The 14,845-nt window shown below is 35.2% G+C and overlaps 1 protein-coding gene across 1 annotated transcript in view; it reads left to right on the top strand.

Annotated features, from left to right (window-relative positions):
- The first annotated feature begins 2,848 nt into the window (after nucleotides 1-2,848).
- Nucleotides 2,849-14,845, top strand: part of tspan9a (tetraspanin 9a) — a 187,385-nt gene continuing 175,388 nt past the window's right edge. Inside the window, exon 1 of the mRNA XM_065283516.2 lies at nucleotides 2,849-2,925. The gene's annotated coding sequence lies outside the window, so the exon portion shown is untranslated. The remainder of the gene's footprint in view (nucleotides 2,926-14,845) is intronic.

Raw genomic sequence — 14,845 nt, 5'->3', positions numbered from 1 at the left:
TCGCTTTGAAAAAACTTTTATATCACTATTGGGGACTTGTATACCAAAGCATGTAAACACGTCCAGGTGAACGCAAACTATGGGTGCTTGGCACCGTTTCTTCAGCTGAGTGCTTGGTTGCGTTGATACTTTTGTTCTGTTTATCAGTCATTGTACAATGCGCTGGTTGGTTGTTGTGGAATTTTTTGTGGAACTAAGATTGGACAGTCGAGCATTTTATCCAAAAAAAAAAATGTTCAACTCCTAGGTGGTCATCGTTGAGTGTGGAGAGAACACAAACGCGTTGAGCACCCAGAGGTGAAAATGTTCAATCACAGTTGAGGAGGGGAGGGACAAATACCACAACAACCAATCGGCTCATTATACAATGACCGATAAACAGAGCAGAAGTATCATAGCAACCAAAGCGTCCAGTTGAAAAAACGCTGTCAAGAGCAAACAGTTGGTATTTGCCTGCCGTTTTTTTAGCCACTTTAAGCACTTTAGTGTACACACCCCCTTAAAAACATATGCCGACTTTAGACGTAAATGCCCCTTAAAGGGCCAATCACATCAAACGCGTTGTAAACGCTTTGAAAGTGTTTGAAACGCAAGGCTCGGTCACTTTAAAAAAGAGCAGTGCGAGGCAACTTCCAAGGCAGCTGTCCTGTCAATCAAATATTGAAGCGTGAGCGTTCTTTGCTGTTAACGTTCATATTAGCAGAAACTTTAAAATGAGGATGCTTGCTTTGACCTTGATCGATCCATACGAAAATAACCCATGGTTTTATTGTGGTAAAAGTTTAGTAAAAGTGTGGTTACCATGGTTTCACTACAGTAACCATGGTTTGTTGGTTTTAACTGTAGTAATACCATGGTTAATTTTCGTAAGGGGAGGGTGAGAGGTGCACAAACACACAGGAGATAATGAGTGACTCCAGTCCGGTTGTTTCAAGCAACTGTAAACTACAATGGAAGGCCCGCCTCTCCCCTCATTGGATTGGACAATGAAAAAACGCGAATGACGTTGGGTGCTTTTCAGGTCTGAGTGCTCCTTTAAAAACACGGTACGGCAGGCGGCAAAAAAACAAAAAAACATAAGGCGCGCATAAACAGTGATCGGCCCTTATAGTGTATTTAAGGGAATTTCTCTGTGATTTTCACCTTCCTCTTTCACTGCAAAAATGATTTTCAAGAAAAAAAATTCTTAGTAATTTTGTCTTGTTTTCAGTAAAAATATCTAAACATTCTTAAATTAATATGCTTTTTCTTGATGAGCAAAACGACCCAAGAAAATAAGTCTAGTTTTTAGACCAAAAATATGAAATAAAAAATATAAAAATAAAACAAGCAAAAAAAAAAAGAATCCTCTTGAATTTTTCTTGAATTTAATGTTTAAGAAAAATTTTCAAGATTTTTTGCTTACCCCACTGGCAGATTTTTTTGCTTGTTTTATGCACAAAATCACTTAAATTTGATATGTTTGGTGTACAAACTAGACTTATTTTCTTAGGTCGTTTTGCTCATCAAGAAAAAGCATCTTAATTTAAGAATTTTTAGATATTTTTACTGAAAACAAGACAAAAATATTTAAAAAATGTTTTCTTAAATCATTTTTTGCGTTGTTTTATTAAAAAATTTAAGCGTTAGACTCTTTCTTGTTCCTCCTACCTGTAACATCACATGCTCCTTAACAGTAAAACGCTTTGATTTCCAAGATTTCCTCTATCCTAAGTGATTTACTGTGCATTCAAGATCCTATGCATTTGACCTATCCGTATATTTCTTCCATCAAACCCTTGTCCTTGACATTGCTAGCGTCATGTTCTGCTAGTAAAGCCACAGTACAGGATCAGCGTAGGACAAAGTGGGTGGATGCGGAGAAAAAAGACTAAATTCGAGGAATGTTCTGCCAGCTGGCTTTGAGTCAGACTCTTGATATTCAAGTAGTGCCAGGAGAGAGGGAATATTTGGAAAACATTCAGAGCATCTTTGCCTTACAAGTGCGTACGTGGCTTTTTGGATAAGGTCATGGTAAAAGAGGGAACAGCAGAGATGTTTCTCATCGAAATTGTTGTAACTCACCCTCCAGTGCGAGAGGGGTGGCCCAGACAGAGCGTGTATAGGAAATTGGGGCTTTAAATCAACTTGAAGATATCTTCTGCGCCTCTTATCTTAGCCGTGTAATAGAGAACTATCATTCACTCAACACTGCCATTGCTGCTTTATTGCCCCTTACTCTTTCCCATATTGTGCTGATATTGTTCACATCGACCATGTGGTGTGTGTGTGTGTGTGTGTGTGTGTCATTTCAGTCCATCGTTTACGCTTCAGATGTCCTGAAGGACACACACACACACACACACACACAGGCATAAACGTGCGTACACATATATACAAATACATGCATAACTCATGTTTTATTTTGCAATTATACATTTTGTGCTTTAGACTCCTAATCTACTCAAAAACTTTAAATGCCAGTATGAAACTTTACCAACTCACTTTATTTCTATAATCCAACGTCATTCTGAATGAAACAAGATATTCAAAGAGAAGTGATGGAGGTTAAATTTTATGATTTGGTTGGACTTCATGCTATGATATTGTTTTACCTTCCCATGTGGCATTGTGTCAGTGAAGAAAAGTTATTTCAGAGGTAAAGAAAGTTATTACATTTTGATGAAATATTATGAAATCCAAACATTTTATTATTTAGAGTGACTTGTGCTGATGAATCATGCTCTATAAGACAAGGAACATTTTTAAAGAAAGTAAATGGGTTTCAGTTTTGATTGATGTCTTTGAAACTGACCTGAGGAATAATTCATAGCGGTGAAAGTTACTGTGAGTGTGTGTATGTGTGTTTCAGGAACCTGCATTCGGTGACACATTTATTTTATACTGATAGACAACGGCTGTCCTCCGTTGGGTTGGATCAAATAGGTAAGGCCACAGCTTTTAAAACCACAACACCGACAAAATACAATAATGACTTTGCTAGCTTTAAACAATGTTTCCGTATCATATTATTCTGTCAAATATTCTTGTAAATACTTAATGATCTACAACAAATTCAGTATTTAGTGATTGATTAAGCTACAAAAATGTTAAAAAATGTATGCCTTAAAGGGGACATTTCACAAGAATTAAAAAAATGTAAAATACATATTTTATGTGACGTTCTAGCTCAAAATACCATAGATAATTTATTATATCATGTTAAAATCGCCACTTTGTAGGTGTGAGCAAAAATGTGCCATTTTAAATGCAAATGAGCTGATATCTGCACTAAATCGCAGTACCGTGGTTTGATTAAGGGGCGGCATTATCCCTTTCTGACATCACAGGGGGAGCCATATTTCAATGCCCTATTTTTTAACATGCTTGCAGAGAATGGTTTACCAAAACTAAGTTACTGGTTGATCTTTTTCACACTTTCTAGGTTCATGATATGTCCCCTTTTAACAAAAACACCTTTATCCTCATGTCGTTTGAAATCCTAAAGTCTTTCTTTAATCTTTAGAACCCAAACACAGATATTTTTAGTAAGTGTTGTTTTGTTTTTTCTGGTCACTACACTGTTGGTCCACAACTATACTTTTGTTTAGTCAAGTTCACAATTCATTTCAACTTTCTTGACTAGTGAGGAGTTGCTAAAAATGTAGTGGAAAAAAACTTAAATTAACATTAGTTTTAGTCTAGTCAAAAAAGTTTAAATTAATTCTAATTAATTTTAAATTGATTAAACTTAAAATTTAAGTGCAACAAGACATTTTTACAGTGTATAGAAATAGACTGTAAACATCTTCGTCACCATGCTAAAAAGCAAAAGAAACCATCACAAAAATTCTATTGGGTTTAATGGTTTTAATGATATTTTATTAGTTGTAATGGTCTCTGATTTGCACTGGGTTGTATTTGTAGGACCATTAAATCCTACAAAAAGCAATTTTGAAGTGGTCGTAATAGTAAAAGCTAATGGTTCCAATGGTATTTTCATGAAAACTAGTAGAATTTCTGTGATGTTTTTTTTTTTTTTTTGCATTCAAAAGAACAAAGCGTTAAAAACAACTCCACTTGACATGTGTGATATATTTTAAGTGTCCTGAAGACATTTACTTTTGTAGCCTACTTTCTTGTTGTGGATATCTGTCCATTATTTAAAAGTAAACATCCTAAAACTGCCTGTACAAAAGGTCAAGACTCACATAATGGATCATATTTTAGTTTTTTTTACCAAACCTTTTTTACAGCAGGCGACTCCTGGCCGGATCCGTACCATAGCTCCCGCCCTCGGCAATGATTCGGTGCGGATTTGGCCCAGAGTCGTGTGCTGTCTCATCATCCACTCCCAATGTGACCAGAAAAACTGAAACAACACTTAAAAAAAATGCACCTGTATTTTGAATAACATAGAAAGACATTGTAGGGATTAAACAATGATTAAATAATTACGTTTTTGGATGAACTAGCACTTTAACCACATGCACAGGATCGTGGGACATCGTCAGCTTTCTGATACACCCGATAAGACACTAGAATGAGACTATAATGAAGGTTTATGACACGCATTAACAGTTTCCTCTAAATTGGGAAGCATCCATTTAGGTTCAAGAGATATAGCAGTCTAGCCCCAAAGCATCATAAATCACACAATTCTCTGATTAGCGTTGAAACCTATAAAATGATGTATTCCCATACGACCACCTAATGCTGACATGATTTATAAGGATACTCAAATGTATCTTTAAATCATCCCGCTCAGCTCTTTTAATAGTTCAACACCCTATAGATAGGCATGCGTCCTCATATGAGGGGCTCACGCACAGATATTTGACGACACGGCTGCTTCGCTCATAAGGCTGCTGCTAGCATTGCGCTCTGTAAAAATAGTGCATGTGATCTAACCGGACGCTCCACTCTTGGGAACTTCTTAACCGCAAAGCAAATGTGTGTGTGTGTGTGTGCGCATGTATGTATGTGTAGTGGTGATCTAGTTGTACTCCTAACTGCCTGAAGGCCGGGCATATCAATGCTGGCTGAAATTTGTGGGGGCCAGAAAACCTGCAGCCATGGATCAAAGAGAAGTCGAACCGTCAGGCGTCAATGTGGCTGGGGATGCACGCATGTGTGTGTTTGCTTGCTAAGCCTTCAGGCCTGAACGTACAGTATACACAATACACATGTGCACAAAAATCAACATGGGTACTGTGGTTTGTTTCAATACCATGGTATTATTTTTAAATGCCCAAATGTCATCAGTTTCAATATTCAAATGAAATCAGTAACAAATATTTTCGCAATTTTTTTGCACTATTACCTCATGTTCCCATCAATGTGCCATGGTACCACTATATAATAGAGTACTTTTTTGAAAGCAAGCTATGAACGATCACCACTTTGCCTTTGAACAAGCACTTGACCCCAGGCTGCTCCAGGGAGATTCTGTAAAGAGTCTGCTTTATAACTACTGACTTGGAAATATTGCCTGAATGTATGTTTTTAACACGCTTTGAACCTTTAAAGACTAGTTTGATTCCCTATTTTATCTGGATGTGGTTTGTATTGTTTTACACATGCTCTTCTTGCTTATGTATACCTTGAGTACAAGTAGTAGAGCTTTGCGTTATCAATGCAAAAGTCATGGTTATGATTCCTAGCGAAGACATACTGATAAATAATCATATACCTTGAATGTAGGGGTGCAAGATGTACCGAAATATAGAAAAAGCGCATATTGCAGCATGCATATCGCAATATGCATATCACAATGGTTTGCTATAAATGAATGATTTTAATTTAGCTCAAAAAGTTAAATAAACACTGCAAAAAAAGTTTTTCAAGAAAAAAAACTTTGTATTTTTCTCTTGCTTTCAGTAAAAATATCAAAAAATTCTTAAATTAAGATGCTTTTCTTGATGAGCAAAACGACCTTAAGAAAATACATTGAAAAAAATATTTTTAAGAAAAAAATTCTTAGTATTTTTGTCTTGTTTTCAGTAAAAATATCAAAAAATTCTTAAATTAAGATTCTTTTTGTAATGAGCAAAACGACCCAAGAAAATACATTGAAAAAAATTATTTTTAAGAAAAAAATTCTTAGTATTTTTGTCTTGTTTTCAGTAAAAATATCTAAAAATTCTTAAATTAAGATTCTTTTTGTAATGAGCAAAATGACCCAAGAAAATACATTGAAAAAAATTATTTTCAAGAAAAAAATTCTTAGTATTTTTGTCTTGTTTTCAGTAAAAATATCTAAAAATTCTTAAATTAAGATTCTTTTTTGTAATGAGCAAAACGACCCAAGAAAATAAGTCTAGTTTTTAGACCAAAAATATCAAATTTACGTGACTTTGTGCATAAAACAAGCAAAAAAATCTGCCAGTGGGGTAAGCAAATTTTTCTTGAAGATCAAGAAGTTCAAGTTTTTTTGCATGTTTTATGCACAAAATCACTTAAATTGTATATTTTTTGTCTAAAAACTAGACTTATTTTCTTGGGTCGTTTTGCTCATCAAGAAAAAGCATCTTAATTTAAGAATTTTTAGATATTTTTACTGAAAACAAGACAAAAATACTAAGAATTTTTTTCTTGAAAATAATTTTTTGCAGTGTAAGTCTAGATTTTAGACCAAAAATATAAAATTTAAGTGATTTTGTGCATAAAACAAGCACAAAAAAAACTGCAAAGATTTCTTGCTTACCCCATTGGCAGATTTTTTTTGCTTGTTTTATGCACAAAATCACTTAAATTTTATATTTTTGGTCTAAAAACTAGACTTATTTTCTTGGGTCGTTTTGCTTATCAAGAAAAAGCATCTTAATTTAAGATTTTTTTTATATTTTAACTGAAAACTAGACAAAAATACTACGTTTTTTTTTTCTTGAAAATCATTTTTTGCAGTGTAGTCAGATCGATGCAAATAGTAGAGAGGGTAGGGAGACAAAGAGAGTGCACAGCAAAAAAATTATTTTCAAGAAAAAAAATTCTTAGTATTTTTGTCTTGTTTTCAGTAAAAATATCAAAAAATTCTTAAATTAAGATGCTTTTTCTTGATGAGCAAAACAACCCAAGAAAATAAGTCGAGTTTTTAGACCAAAAATATCAAATTTAAGTGATTTTGTGCATAAAACAAGCAAAAAATCATGCAGCCCTACTCGAACTCATTGTAAGTCTCTCTGCCAAATGCATAATTGTAAATGTAAATCTATCTGCATGCGTGCGTGTTCAGCTGGTGGATCAGTACATTGATGGTGGAGGTCACTTAAATATCACCATCGCCTCGTTGTGCTCCTCGTTCCGCCCTGACCACAGGCATGCGGCGCAGCTCCGGCCACAGTGCAGGGAAGGTCGCATGTAACTCAACCCAGAGAGACAGATACTGCAGGACCAAACAAGGCCAGTTCCAACTGGTGGCAGGATCCTCTTAGATGCTATTTGCATTTAAATTTCCCTTAAGCGTTCGGTCTCATGGCCACAGTTGCTCTGGGGAGGACCACCAGACTCTGCTTAATTGGGTATTGATTGACTACGCTTCGGCAGGGTAGACAATGAATTACCGCCTGGAAAAATGGCGGAGGGGCCCGGGACACAAAGATGGGCGGAAATACTCATTCAGCCAGCATTTATTTATACAGCTGAGTAATTAATGATGCAAGAGGGAATGCCTGATTAGGTTAAAGATTCCTAAGATGTGTTTATTTGGGAACGTCAAGATGCGGAGGCTTGCATGACCGCGGTTCGGATCAGTGGCGCTGGGGCGAGAAAGGGTGAAGTTTGTGTGTATGTGCAGTGCACTCCAGGAAGAGAGAAAGGAGAAAGACACAAATGCATGCACAACACAATTCAGCCCATTGAGGATTTTAATTTAGCCCTAAATTGGTTCCTTGCATTGCTTTTTATTGTCCTGGGAGTCTGATACGTCAGACTCGCTTGCTTGGTCATGCTCATTTCAGTGTAATTTAAGATGTCTCGTTTATTCGTTTGGGCAAAACAATTGAAACGATTCAATAGTCATTCTGTTTATTTAAAGCAGTAGCAAGAGTCAGAATGGTAAAGTGACTGTTAATTTTCATTGTTGTTAGTTTAATTAGTGCTCACTGAGTCAATGTGTAAGAGTTCATGTCCTTGAAGTACGGTGTAAAGCGTCACAATACTTAACAGCTGTTAACTTCACCTCCTAGACAGATTTTCACAGGTCTGTATGCATTCAAAATATTAGCAGGGCAATTTGAGCTGAAACGCAAGGTTAATTTCTTGCTTCTAGTTTGTACTAAGACTTTTTTTAGGTAAGTGTTTGAAAGTATAATAAATGGCACAATATTCTTTTATTCCCCCACAATATTTCTTTAAGTACAGAAGTCGAGCATACAGCACATTAATTCACGTAATTACTTTCTGCTTTCGTTGTCTGTCCTGTACTTTTCGTTTTTTTCATAAATGCAAAAAAGTACATGAAAATGAACAAATGCTGGATCTAAAACCTAAAAAAAACTTTTATAGGCAGCATGTACACTAGGGGTGCACGATTCAGAAAATTTCACGATTCGATTCCGATTTTAAGGCTCAAGATTCGATTCAGAATCGATTTTCGATTCAAAAACGATTCACAGTATGTAAATGTAGTTTACTTTTTCCTATGTGACTGATTGTAGTAGATATACAATTTTGAAGAAAATAAACATAACAAATTAAATGTAGTTTGATATTACTTTATGTCTTTATGCAAAAATAAAAACTGATATGAAGCAATTAGATGACCCCTTTTATGAAACTCTATTAAATACAATAATATAGTATATTAATGATAGACAGTGCAGGTCTATAGATTATAAATGTGACTGGTGTTATAATGGTTATTATTTCTATTAGATAGAGCAGAAGCAGGAAAAGTGCCTCTCTTTCTATTTCTCTTGCCGATTGAAAAAAAAGCTAAATCCACTCATTGTTTCAGATTCAAAAGTCTACATGCTGTCCCACTGACAGGGGACTTTACATTACAGCTTTGCACTTTGTAAATCTTGAGTCAGCTTGAGCTTTGCTCGTTCATTGCAATAGGTTTTAGAAAATATATGGTTTATTAATAATAATAGAAAAGAGCCAGTTATCGCCATAGAAACCGCAGGCACGCTGAAACTGCACGCGAGCTTTCAGTGTGACTTCGACGCGCCATCTATGGGAATACTGAGATAAACTCATTTCAGGACAATAGTAACACAGCGTTAAAAAAAAATATATGAATCGATTTTTGGAATTCTATGAATCGATTCTGAATCGGCAATGCTTGAATCGTGATTCAAATGTGAATCGATTTTTTTGCACACCCCTAATCTACACCAGTCATCACTGGAGCTGTACACTTTAAAAAAATATAGCTTTGCACCTAAAAAGTTAATATAAAAATCTATATACCTTGTAATGCACTATAAAGGAGGCCGCACACCAGCCAGATGCGTTGTGCCGCGTCATGCCATTGCTGCGTCCGAAACCGCCTGCTTCATACTATATAGTACGCGAAATGCAGTAGGCGAGGCGAGTAGTATGTCCGAATACATAGTATTCGAAAAACAGTATGCGAAAAGTACCCGGATGACCTACTACTTCCGGTTAGATTTTGCAGTGTGCATACGATGGACACTTCACTATCCCATGATGCCTTGGCAGAGGAGTTATCCAACGAAGAAGAAGAGGCATGCGGCTGTTTTTGCGCTGGAATGACATGACGTGATGACGACGTATGTCACGTCATGTAGCAACATGGCGGATGTAGTACGTCCGAATCTCATTCATACTACCAGGATTCATACTATACAGTACCTACTGTTTTAACGGCAAGTAAGTACTTCATCTTATTCAGTACCTACTATACAGTATGCGGTTTCGGACGCAGCCCATGTATCTAAAAATCGAACACATTATTTTCTATGAATGTACTCACACCAGCCGCACCTGACACCGGTTGTCCGCTGTGACTCTGGATGCTGCTTAAGTCCCTGCTGCGCTTAACAGCGCCACTTACATAGTTTAACATGAAATAACATCATATTTGAATTTTTTTTTTGAAAATATGCACATTTTCCAGCCCCCCTAGAGTTAAACATTAGATTTTTACCATTTTGGAATCCATTCAGCTGATCTCTGTGTCTGGCACTAGCACTTTTAGCATAGCTTAGCACAATCCATTGAATCTGATTAGACCATTAGCATCGCGCTAAAAAATAACCAAAGTGTTTCGATATTTTTCATATTTAAAACTTGACTCTTTTTTTAGTTACATTGTGTACTTGCCCTGACGGAAAATAAAAATTTGTGATTTTCTAGGCAGATACAGCTAGGAACTATACTCTCATTCTAGCGTAATAATCAAGGAAATGCGCAATGATATTATGCGGCGCCTGAAAGTAGTCCCCTTGGTAGCTTTCGAGCACTGCAACATCATTGCAACTTTTACTTTTCTGTCAGTCTTAGTACACGATGTAACTCAAGAAGAGTCACGGTTTAAATAGGAAAAATATCGAAACTCTTTGGTTATTTTTGAGTGCGATGCTAATGGTCTAATCAGATTCAATGGATTATGCTAAACTATGCTAAAAGTGATACCACCACCAGACCCGGAGATTAGCCGAATAGATTCTAAAACTGTAAAAATCAAATGTTTAACTCTAACGCATATTTTGCATCTTGAAGTAGACTCTTACTAATCTCATGCTATTTAATGTGCCTGTCTGGTGTACGATACCCGCGAGTTGTCCTTCATGTGAAGCAGCGCTGTGCTTCTCGCCCAGTATGCAACCTCCCTCTTTGAATAAAAGCATCTGCCAAATGCATAAAAATGTAAACAATTGTATTGTATTAACACACCTCATTGATTTAACACTTAAAAATGATAATAAAATCTAATTTTATGATTCAATTAACTTCTATTATAAAACGGATCATTCTGAATCAAAATTTTGTATCAGCAACATTCAAAGCCATTGTATATTAATGTAGAAATAATAATAACTTACCTTATTTTCCAAATAAATACATCCAGCCGTGTTCGGGTGGCTATAGGTAAAAGATTCAGTTGTATGTCGTCTCATTGTTTCCTTCGAGGTTTCTCCACTTTTGTGAGAAATTGGTCCTTCACACTGCAACAGTTTCCCCAATTCCCTGTCTGGGAGATACTGTTTGATTGTCATTCACCGAGTTTCCCTTGTATTGATCCACCACAGGCTTACATCCATAGGTTTCATTAGTAGTTTAGGCTTGTAAATGTAGCATATTTTGCATCAGTCCGCTATGAACTTCTGCGATCATATTGTAAAAAAAGTTAGAATGTGGGTAGGTTTAAAAAAAAGATTGCCAATTCAATTTTTGTTTTGCAAAAATTTGGGAATAGCCCTCTGCTCAGGGAGTTTAATATAGTTTCCAATCCTCCAGTTAAATTAGATTGATTCAAGGTAGAATAAACCCAAAATTCGAGGTCTGCATGAGCAAAAACAATAACCGCTGTCAAATAACAGGCCTGGTACCTGCAGTGGCTTCTAATTGAGTTTTTACTCCGCGGTGGGGAGAGGTTTGTTAGGAAATCTCTCTTTCCCCCTTCACACCTGGGCTGAGCTCATAGACTCATATCACACCTTTCCCATAGCACAGTAACATATACCGTATACTGACCTTTTTGTACCATGATATGTCAGCTTGGCCTTTCAGAGATGAGTCATTTCAATCAGATTTTGTTTTTGTTTGCTTTATGCTCTACTGCAATAGAAGTTTTGCCTTTTTCTGTGCATGATATGGTAAGAGTAGTTTTCAAAGTCAAAGATGTACATTTCATTCATGTACCCTGGGAACTGAATAGCATTTGCAGCTCTACTAAATCAGCCATAGAGACAGGTACACAAGCAAAACTTGAAGAAATATACTGTTAGTTCCCTATGTAAGCAAAAAGGCTTACGAGGCTGTGCTACAGTATATCGTGAATAAGTCAAGGGCGTTGTAAGGCATAACTTAAAGCAGAGTCAATTCAACCCTTTCAGCCGTGACTTGTTCACAAACAGTTACCACACAATACAAATATTAAAAGCAACTTTTATTAGGTAAAACACTTTCTCTGGAAAAATAGTCCCTGACTATTTCATAAATGTTTACGTTGCTAAAGGTGCTGTGCAGTGATGCACAAAATTGTTGGGTACAATTTTTATCAAAAATAAAACACACTAGCTATTGACCAATCAGAATCAAGGATTGTAACTAAACTGTTTTATAACACCTACAGTATTACGTAAACAATTTCATTTAACCCTATAAACAGCTAATATTGCATGCACTCTCTGTTACTCTTTATTCATCTATATTTTTTTATGATGGATGTTTCAAAATCAGCTGGCATGGAAGTAGGCACCATTTGCGTTGACAGCTTACTGAACATTTTAGTGGAAGTGTGTTCTCATCAGTGTTGGGGAAAGTTACTTTTAAAAGTAATGCATTATAATATTAACTCTTTCACCGCCATTGACGAGATATCTCGTCAATTAAGAGAAAACGCTTCCCCGCCAAGGACAAGATTTTCCGGCACTTCTGCAACTTATACAACCCGGAAGTAGCGCCTCACGTGAAAGAGAGAGAACTTTGTGTATGTTTTAAAGATCACTCTGCATCTGATCTCTATCAAAAGTCCTTCGTAAAAATGGAATTAGCTCAGCTTTTTTCTCAAAATTGGGTGTTTTTAAAGAAACCTACCCATGTTTGAGAGGTGATTACAAGAGAACTAATGAAGGTAGGATTAATTTTTTTTGAAAGCAGAGGGTCTGTTCTTTCATCTGATATATTGTTTGTTTATATATTTAAAGAAGAACATTTTCTGGAAGGCATTAAACTTTTTTATTTTTTGTGAAAATCATGAAAAATGCTGGCGCTGGCTGGCAACTTTTTTAAAAAAAAAATGCTGGCGGGGAAAGAGTTAAGTTACTCCCCAAAAAAGTAACTATTTGCATTACTTAGTTACTTTTCATGGAAAGTAATAATAGTATTACTTTTGCGTTACTTTTTTACTTTGCTAAGGCTTTGTTTTTTTTACTCAAATATTAATGTGTATTTATAAAGTAATGCGTTACTTTACTTGTTACTTTAAAAAAGTAATATTATTACGTAATGCACGTTACTTGTAATGTGTTACCCACAACACTGGTGCCCATGGATCACTAAAATTGCTCTACTTAACCCTTTCAGCTCTGGTGAATTGATTGCAGAAACAAGCTCAGAACATGAAACTACAGTGTTTGAGCTTTCAAATGATGCAAAGTTAATGATTATTGATTGAATAATTGATATAAAACAAAGTATAGACACGCTCCTAGGGCCCAACCACGGGCCGGTGTAGGTTAATAAGTATTAAATCATCTTTATATGAAAAATACATTTAAACATAAAATTTATGTCAATTGCATGCAAAATATGTCAATTGCATTTTTAGGATAGATTGTGCTAATACATTTATTTAGGATTTCTCGGAAGTCTGAGCATTAATGGATACATCCAGACAAAATGACTCTGAGTTGAAGCCAGAGAAGAACTCGAAATGAATGTTAAACCTCTCTGACTGAGTATTCTAGATTGGATGTCACGTCGTTGAATTTTTCAGGTACGATTGTAGTGACAGATTTTGGGCAGAGGACATTACTGACTTTTTAATTTGAAAGGAAACACATTGAAAATGTGAAATAGGTGGACATAGCAGAGTTATCGTACAACTCCCCAGAGGAAATTTTATTATGCAAAATACAACCAAATGAAAGTGACACAGTGTGTTCATGGTAACCAAAAATCAATGTCATGTCATTGTTTTCTTAGACTCGTGTTTCAAAAGACTTTTGTGTTTTAAACAATATGCCATTCACTATTTGATACATCATGGTCGTTGAAGATGTGTGACAAGAAATGTTGTTTGGTGTCAGAGATCTCAAACATGACACAACCTAATACGTTTGAAAATGTGTAATTGTGCATGTAAAGTAGGATTTAAGAGCAAGGCAGATGGTAAGATGTTATGACTTGCACAATGTGTTCCTGTAGCTCAAATAATAGTGCAATGCGTTAGCAGCACAAAGTCATGGGTTAAATTTTCACGAAACACACATTACCTACTGGTTAAATTTAAAGTTGGAATTATGCTTTATTTAAGCTTAGATTTATGTATTTTATGTATTATCACTTGTGGGGTTTAAAAACCTAATATTAAAAGAAAACATTCTATAACTAATTTCCCGTCAGCCTTTTTTTTTCTTTTGAAAAGTTGCCCGCACTTTTCACAAAAGTTTCACAAAATGCCTTCTATGAAAATTTTCTTAAAATATAAAAATATATAAACTAGTGCTGGGCAAAGATTAATCGTGATTAATCGCATACCAAATTAAAAGTGATTGTTGGCATAATATATGAGTTTGTGCTGTGTGTAATCATTATGTATATTTAACCACACACATATTCATTTCAAAAATGTTTTATTTATATATAATTTTTTTAGTTTATATATTATATAGAATATATAAAAATATAAATAAATATATACTCTATACACATGTAAATGTTTCTTAAATACATACATGAATATGTGTGTATTTATATATACATAATAATAATTACATATTACATATTTTGTATGCAATTGTATGCAATTAATCGCGATTAATCTTTGCTTGCCCAGCACATACAAATATGTAAAATAAAATATCCCTCTGCTTTCAAACAAACAATAAACAAACAAACAAAACGGGGAAAAAACTTTCATCCTAGCTATATTTTTTCTTTGCTATACTTTTAAATGTTTTTTTTTCTTAAAAAAACAAAAGAAAAAAAATAAATTTAGCAAAAGCTGAAG

The sequence above is a fragment of the Paramisgurnus dabryanus genome, chromosome 9 (assembly GCF_030506205.2).
Source record: "Paramisgurnus dabryanus chromosome 9, PD_genome_1.1, whole genome shotgun sequence".
Lineage (NCBI taxonomy): Eukaryota > Metazoa > Chordata > Actinopteri > Cypriniformes > Cobitidae > Paramisgurnus > Paramisgurnus dabryanus.
The sequence above is the reverse complement of the archived record's forward strand: the minus strand, read 5'-3'. Positions and strand labels throughout refer to the sequence as shown.